The sequence below is a fragment of the Gekko japonicus genome, unplaced genomic scaffold (genome assembly GCF_001447785.1).
Source record: "Gekko japonicus isolate JY-2015 unplaced genomic scaffold, Gekko_japonicus_V1.1 scaffold540, whole genome shotgun sequence".
Classification (NCBI taxonomy): domain Eukaryota; kingdom Metazoa; phylum Chordata; class Lepidosauria; order Squamata; family Gekkonidae; genus Gekko; species Gekko japonicus.
Window position 1 is genome coordinate 873,293 of NW_015173690.1, and position 7,071 is coordinate 880,363.

A 7,071-nucleotide genomic window follows, 5' to 3' on the forward strand; every position below is an offset into this window, starting at 1 on the left:
TGTACATACATACACCTACAGAGTAATTCATTGTATCAAAAGATAAGCCATATTTACTCATAAGACATATTGAAGACTAGGCGGGGCTGTGCACACAGAGCTAATTATGAATCATTTGTTGATGCAGGTGAATATTGTGGTCAAAGGTATGATTGTGTACAGTGGTCAGTTTGACATGCTTATTTGTTCATATCTCTGCACAGCTTTTTTGTATTCAAGTCTAACATAGAAAGCTACAATTTTTTGTGCTGAGGTTTTCTTAATTAAGTTGTAATCAAGTGCGATCTTTGCAAAGCACACTGTGGCAGGCAGTCTCACAGGGAAACGAATATAGATGAATGTATAAATCCCTGCAGTTACCATTTTTGTTTTCTTTTGCATAACCCCAGTCCTTTTAAGGTTGCAGTGTTTGAGACAAGAAAAACATGTTTGTACATTTTATTTATATACGTTTTTGTAAAGTCATGTATTTAAAAAGAAATATGAATCAAAAGGACTAAAGAACAAAAAAGTATTGTTGTATATATGAACTTATTTTTGAATATTATAAATTTTGGTTCACAAGCTGACAGAACCAGTGCTTTGGAGTCTGTTGTGAAACGTGCTTCAAAATGGAGATTGTGTAAAACTGTCTTATTTCTTGCACCTATATTTATGTTCATTGCTAAGCTACAGGCCACAGCTGAGTCTGTCTAAACAGAAAAGGTAGAATTGTTTAGTGTGTTAACAATTATTATGGATCAGTAATGAAATATTTAGGAAAATTTAGATGTAGTGTACCTATGTTGCCTTGAAACAAGAAAAGACAGCATTTTAAGTGAAGGATGGGGAGCTATACCAGCTGGCAGTAGCTTTCCTGCCAGCTCTTGCACACTAGAATCAGGGCATGGACCACCTAGTGAATATACATCTTGCTTATAGTTTATTGTTCTAGAAATTCTCTGCATGAGTGTCCATTCTCCATACCTATCGCACAAATTTTCAGTGGTCAAAGGACATCTCTGCTGTTCAAATTACAAGCACATCTCTGCTGTTCAAATACTTCCAGAGACTTTGCCAGTGACAACATGAGGGCATCTTGTTTCCATGAAGAGACAAATAAGTATAGCTATGCAGAAGATTAATCACTACATTAAACTGATAAAATGTGTGTGGTATGTGTATCAATTTTCCACTTTCACCTTTGTTATGAAATTCTAACTAAATGCTGGTATTTGGCAAAAGCTGGTGTTTTAATGGGCCCAAGCACTAGTCTTTCTCAGTATGTTAATGAACACAAAGAGTAGTGGGTTAAAGAATGCTGTGTTGTTGCTGGCTAGCAGAAGTATGCTAGCAAATGCTTATCATTTGATCATGATTTTGACAAATAAGTGCTGGTGTTCTTTCTGAGCTGTTACAAAATTTCTGTACTGAGGAGGGAAGATCTCTTTTATAATGGAAATGTGTGTGTGTTCAGGATTTTAACTCTTGGCCTCAAAATTAAAGTTTATCCTAGTGGAAAGAACCTCTTCTTAAATATAAAATTTGAAATTGTCCCTGCAGTGGTTAAGTACAGAAAAATTGTTTTCTCTGACAAGGTTTTTTAAAAGCTTTCCTAGTACTTCTTTTGCCTCTTCAAAGTGGCATTAAGGCTGTGTGTTTAGTTAATTTTCTTCTAACTATTTAAAGGCATAGGATGCTTTTATTTATTACTGTTATTTAAGTAGATAATTTGTATCCTGCCCTTACGAGAGCCACCATGGTGGTTAACAATATAAAACATGCTAAAATTACATTTTAAAGCAGCTTTGTAACATTAGCATTTGTTAACCTTCATATCTTACTAAGGTTATAGACCTTAACACAGCAGCACCCGGCTACAATCAAATTCTCAAGTAGCTGGCCAGGGCACAGATAATCTAATACCGCAGGTGTGCTGGCTTTTTCTGGGGAGGGAACTTTGTAAAAATGTAATTTTACTTCATCTGTGTCTGCAAACAGGATAGACACGAATCAGGAAACTGTTTCAGGAATGTTGCATCTGACCAACTCTAGTGCCAGCTGTTTTAATAAGGAATGTTACAGAAAATAGCAGTCACATAGCTTGATTTGCATGAATGTCCCGGTGTCTATTTTTAGAATTCTGCAAAGCCTACTGATGCTATTGCATGGGCAAATACTACTGATTGGGAAGTCTGTAGTTTAGTAAAACTAAAGTACTGAAAGTAATCTCCTACTGCAGTGGCTGATAAGAACACTACAGTCAGTTCCATTTTAAAAATTCCACTAACAAAAGAGGATGTGCAGTTTTCACAGACTCCTCCTTGTGTTCTTTTTAAGGGGCACTATGTTGCTCAGAAACATTTCATTTTGGATGGAAGAAGATCCACTGACTAAAAGCCATCAGTGAGTATTTACTGTGGAATCTTAAGCCATTGGGTGGTCTGTATAAAATGTGTAAAAAGTTCTTATACCTTTTAAAATTTTATGTGACTCCTAGAGTCATCTTATTAAACCAGGCAACTCTATGCAACAAGTGGAAGAAGGTCCTCCCATCACCACTGAAGAGAGCTACACCAGTTATTTGCCTGGAAATGGGGATCTGTACTGACACAGAACAATACCTCTTGGACATCTCTAACCTCAGCACCGTATGATTGTGCAAATAGATTGTGATATGGCTTTTTGTGGGCACTAGAATATTGATTGTGGGGTACTGGGGAGATTTATTAGTAGCAGAAAATTGTCATGGTGTGTCTGTCCCAACTAACACCCCCTGGTTATGCAGTCCTCCACCAACTAGGCAGGGAGGAGGTGTGGCTATTATCCTCTGTGAGACCTTCAACTTCTGCACACTTCCAGTGCAAACTAACACTGGCATTGGGGTACTGGGGAGATTTATTAGTAGCAGTCGGGTGAAATCATTACCTGGAAAAGGACATTTGAACTATTCCAGTTCAAATGCGAGTTGGTAGATATGGGGGTGGGATTTATCATAGACGGCCAGTCTTTGGCAAAGATGGTCGCCGTCTGGCTAACCTCCATGGTTTCCCAAGAGTCGATGAAACAAAAGCCCCTATTTTTCCCACATCTACACTAATATTGTATGATACCAGATCAGTGAAGCACAAAACTGCACACCTCTATGAGATGCTGCAGGAAGAAGAAACTGTCCTGTCTTATATAATAGAAACATAGTTTGAAGAAAATTGTCATGGTGTGTCTGTCCCAACTAACACCCCCTGGTTATGCAGTCCTCCACCAACTAGGCAGGGAGGAGGTGTGGCTATTATCCTCTGTGAGACCTTCAACTTCTGCACACTTCCAGTGCAAACTAACACTGGCATTGACTGTATGCTTCTTACATTAGGGACTAAGGATAGATTAGGCATTCTTGTCTACTGGCCAGATAGTTCCCCAGTGGGCAAACTGTATGGGTTGGCAGAGGTGGTATTGGAGATTCCTAGACAGATCGTTCTGAGGGACCTGAACATTCATGCCAGTGATACCTCACAGGGACCAGGCTAGGACTTATAGCTTCTTTTTCTGCTTTGTGTCTCTCCCAAATTGTGACTGGCCCAACTGTTAGCAGTCAGACCCCTCCTCCCGCAGAAGGGTAGTTAGTGTCAAAGGAAAACACCATACAAATATCACCTCCAAAACTCATAACTATAAGTCACTGCTTGGCCTGAAATGTCACATAAAATGGATGCCAGCAAGAGTGAAACCAGAGACCTGGGAAAATATCTGTTTTTGGAAGGCAAAGACAGGTGATCAACCTCTCCCCACCCTTAAGGAGATGCATAATTAAGCAATAAAGGGGTTCCCAGGAAATCTTTGAACCTTCCTCCTGACCCTTTTACCCTAATTTGTAATAATTTAAAAACATGCATAAAAGCCTTGTAGTTTCCCATCCACCAATTGGAGGGTCATCAAGCAGTCATTTGCACCCCAGATACCGTCATCCAGAAAGATTTATAGTTTCCATCCACCTCAGGAAATCACATCTAGTTTCTCCCAGTTTTGTGATTATCTCTGGACAAGCCCATTAAGGTGTTGTTTTGGGGGTGATTGTGTTAGCATAGCAGCAGGGAACAATTTTCCTATAAAAAGCACACCCAGCCAGCTATCTGTGTGTGTGTTCTTGGCCACACACACCCATGGGTTCTCCTCTCTTCGCTCATTGAAATGCTGGCCATTTCACAGCTGTCTTCCACAGATCTCTTCATATAGATAGGTAAATATCACCTCTCCAAACTCTATTTCCTTGTTCCTCCCTTTAATTTTCTCTTAACTAGCTTGTGTATTTGCAAGTGTGTTCTGTTTAGGTGTTTTCCGGATTATTTTTCAACAAAACCACCTCCATTTGAACATCTGCCTGGGTATTTTAAGAATTCTCTAAGGGAACATCCTGGTATATATGGGTGGAGAACCCAAGTTATCCCCCTCTCACTTGTCTCCTTTAAGCTAATTTCCCTCAATCAATTAGGAGACCGCCTATTTGGGTGACACAACACATGAAAGGGATGATACCCTGGACTTAATCTTCTGCAGGGCTGGAGGTTCCTCCAGAACCATGGTCTGACCACTACCTACTTAAAGCCAAGGTGAATGTGGCTCCAACAACCTGCATAAGAGGGAGCCTGGTTAAAATGGTCTGCCCACAGAGGCTCATGAATCCTACTGGATTCAGATTTTGATTTCAAACGTGTTCTATTGAGGCTTCAGTGGAAATGTGGAACATGAAGCTCCTTGAAGCTATCAACAAGGTTGCCCCTTATTCACTTGGTTTTACGAACTTGCTTGGATAAATTATTAAGAATTGTGGTCTATACTGCTGTTTAGCTTATTGTAAGTAGGATCCTACTTATGTAATTTCTGTACCACTTAATGTGTCATGTGAAAACTTATGCCATGCTTCAGTTCTTTCTGGAGGTTCCAGACTTCTAAAATCCTAATGCACTGGTTTTTGAATGTCCCACTTTGTGGATTGTACTGACTGACTAGGTACAATCTGCCTTGAGTCCCTGTGAGAAAGGCAGACTATAAATAATGTAAATAAATATTCCACATACGGCTGCCCATGAAGGTGCTTATGAAACTTCAGCTCATAAATAATTTGGCTACAAGGATCTGCTTTTGGTTGCATTGAAAGGATCATCAATTGCCAGTCTTCTGTTGTGTCGCTGGCCCCTGCAATCGATGCACAACTGCTTCCAGAGTGGCTCCAGGCCCCGAGTGGCTCTTGGATGTTGCTGGCTGCTGGCTCTGTCAAATGAAGGGAAGTACATTGCCTGCATGTACGCAGACATCAGTCTTATTGGGGAGGTTTTAGTCCCCCTCGTATGTTTTTTTGCAGAACTGTTTCCCATCACCATGGGCCTGATTTTTGGATTCAGATACCCACAGGTCAGAATAGCCAAGGAATCTGCAAGGACTTGTGGAAGTGTATCTCATTTTCCCTTCCCTGAAAGCCCCCAGCCTTTCTACTTGCCCTGTTTCCTTCCCAACTAACAGCCAGCTTTCCTTTGTTTGCCTGTTTTCAGTTCACCCCCCTCCCCAGCCTCTACTTAGGAAAACTATGGCCCAGTTGTGTGGTACCAGCTGCTGAGCCAGGCCCACTTGCAGGGCAGGAAATCCTCATGGACTTGCAGGACGGAGGCACATCGCTTTCTTCTGTAGTTCTACCCACATTATTATCCCTTTCCTGCCTCTTGGCAACCCCCACATCCTCTCCCCTTTCCCTGCCTCACTCTCTCCTCAGCTCATTCACCAATCTGTTTTATCTGTCTCCCATATTCAGCTATACTTATTATTCATTTACTCCCTGCCTTTCTCCACAATGGGGGCCATTTCCCTCTCCTCTTTTTTATTCTCACAACAACCCTGTGAGGTACAGTTAAGATGAAAGCATGCAAGTGCCCCAACATCACCTAGTAAGGTTCCATAACAGATTGGCAATTTGAACCTGGGTCTCCCGGACCCTACTCTGAAACACTAACTGCTACAGCACACTGGCTTTCATACGGCTGCTGTTGAACAAAATTTATTTATTTTTATTTATTACTTTCAACTTGTATCCCGCCTATGCCGGGGCAAATTGGCTCAGGCCTATGCGAGTCATGCAAGTCATGTAAGTATCAAGTCCTCCAGTGGTTGCTGCCAAGCTTGTTCCCAATGGGTCCTCTCTCAAAGGCCAAAACAGGCCCAGAAAAGGCCGTCCCCTCCACATCTTTTAGGGAAGGAAGCCAAGGCCAGAATGCTGTGGTTGCCCAACCTCCAGATTTAACTATCCTCAGATTTTGCCAACTTGGCTATTAGATTATATGAGGGGGGGGGGGGGGGGAGATCTCTTTCAACTTACCTCTTAACTTCCCACCCTCACTGGGGCGAGTGTTGCTCCCAGCTGCACACCCCAACTGCCTACAGGCCCAACAGGTCTCCATAACTAGGTACAATGCAACTTCTCCTCCCTTCACCGTGGCTCCCAGCAACTCCCACATCCACCATTACTTGCACCAGTGACAAGCCTGATTGCCACCCAGCCTTGCTGCCAGTTTCTTTCCCCCCTCTCATTACCACTCTTGTTCCCAGGGCTGCCATGACTCCCGCTACACACCACTGCTGACAACACCAGCGGGCCCAGAAAAGTCTCACACGGGGCAGGTTGGAAGCCCAGTGTGGCCCATGGCTTTGCTGCCAGCCCACTGCAGTTCCCCCGCATTGCAATGGCCACCACAGCTGCCGAGCACCTGCAATCACTGCCATGGATGCCTGTAGGAGGTATGTGGGTTTGTTTGTGCATGTGCAGACAACTCTCATTGGGGAATTTAAATCCCCAATGTATTTTAAGATTTCAGATTTTTTCTGCAAACCTGTGGGGGTCCCTCAAGTTTGCAGGAAAATCTGTTTAGTGTCAGTGTGGCTCCAATCCACAGATTCAGCTATCCACAGATGGGGACCAGATTTCAGTATCAAATATATAAATGAAGATGGAAAATTTTAGCTATACATGTATATGTGTTTCTAGGTTCTGAATTGTTTACCATTTACATTGCTAAAGAGTATTAGAGGTAGTAAGATATGGAAAGA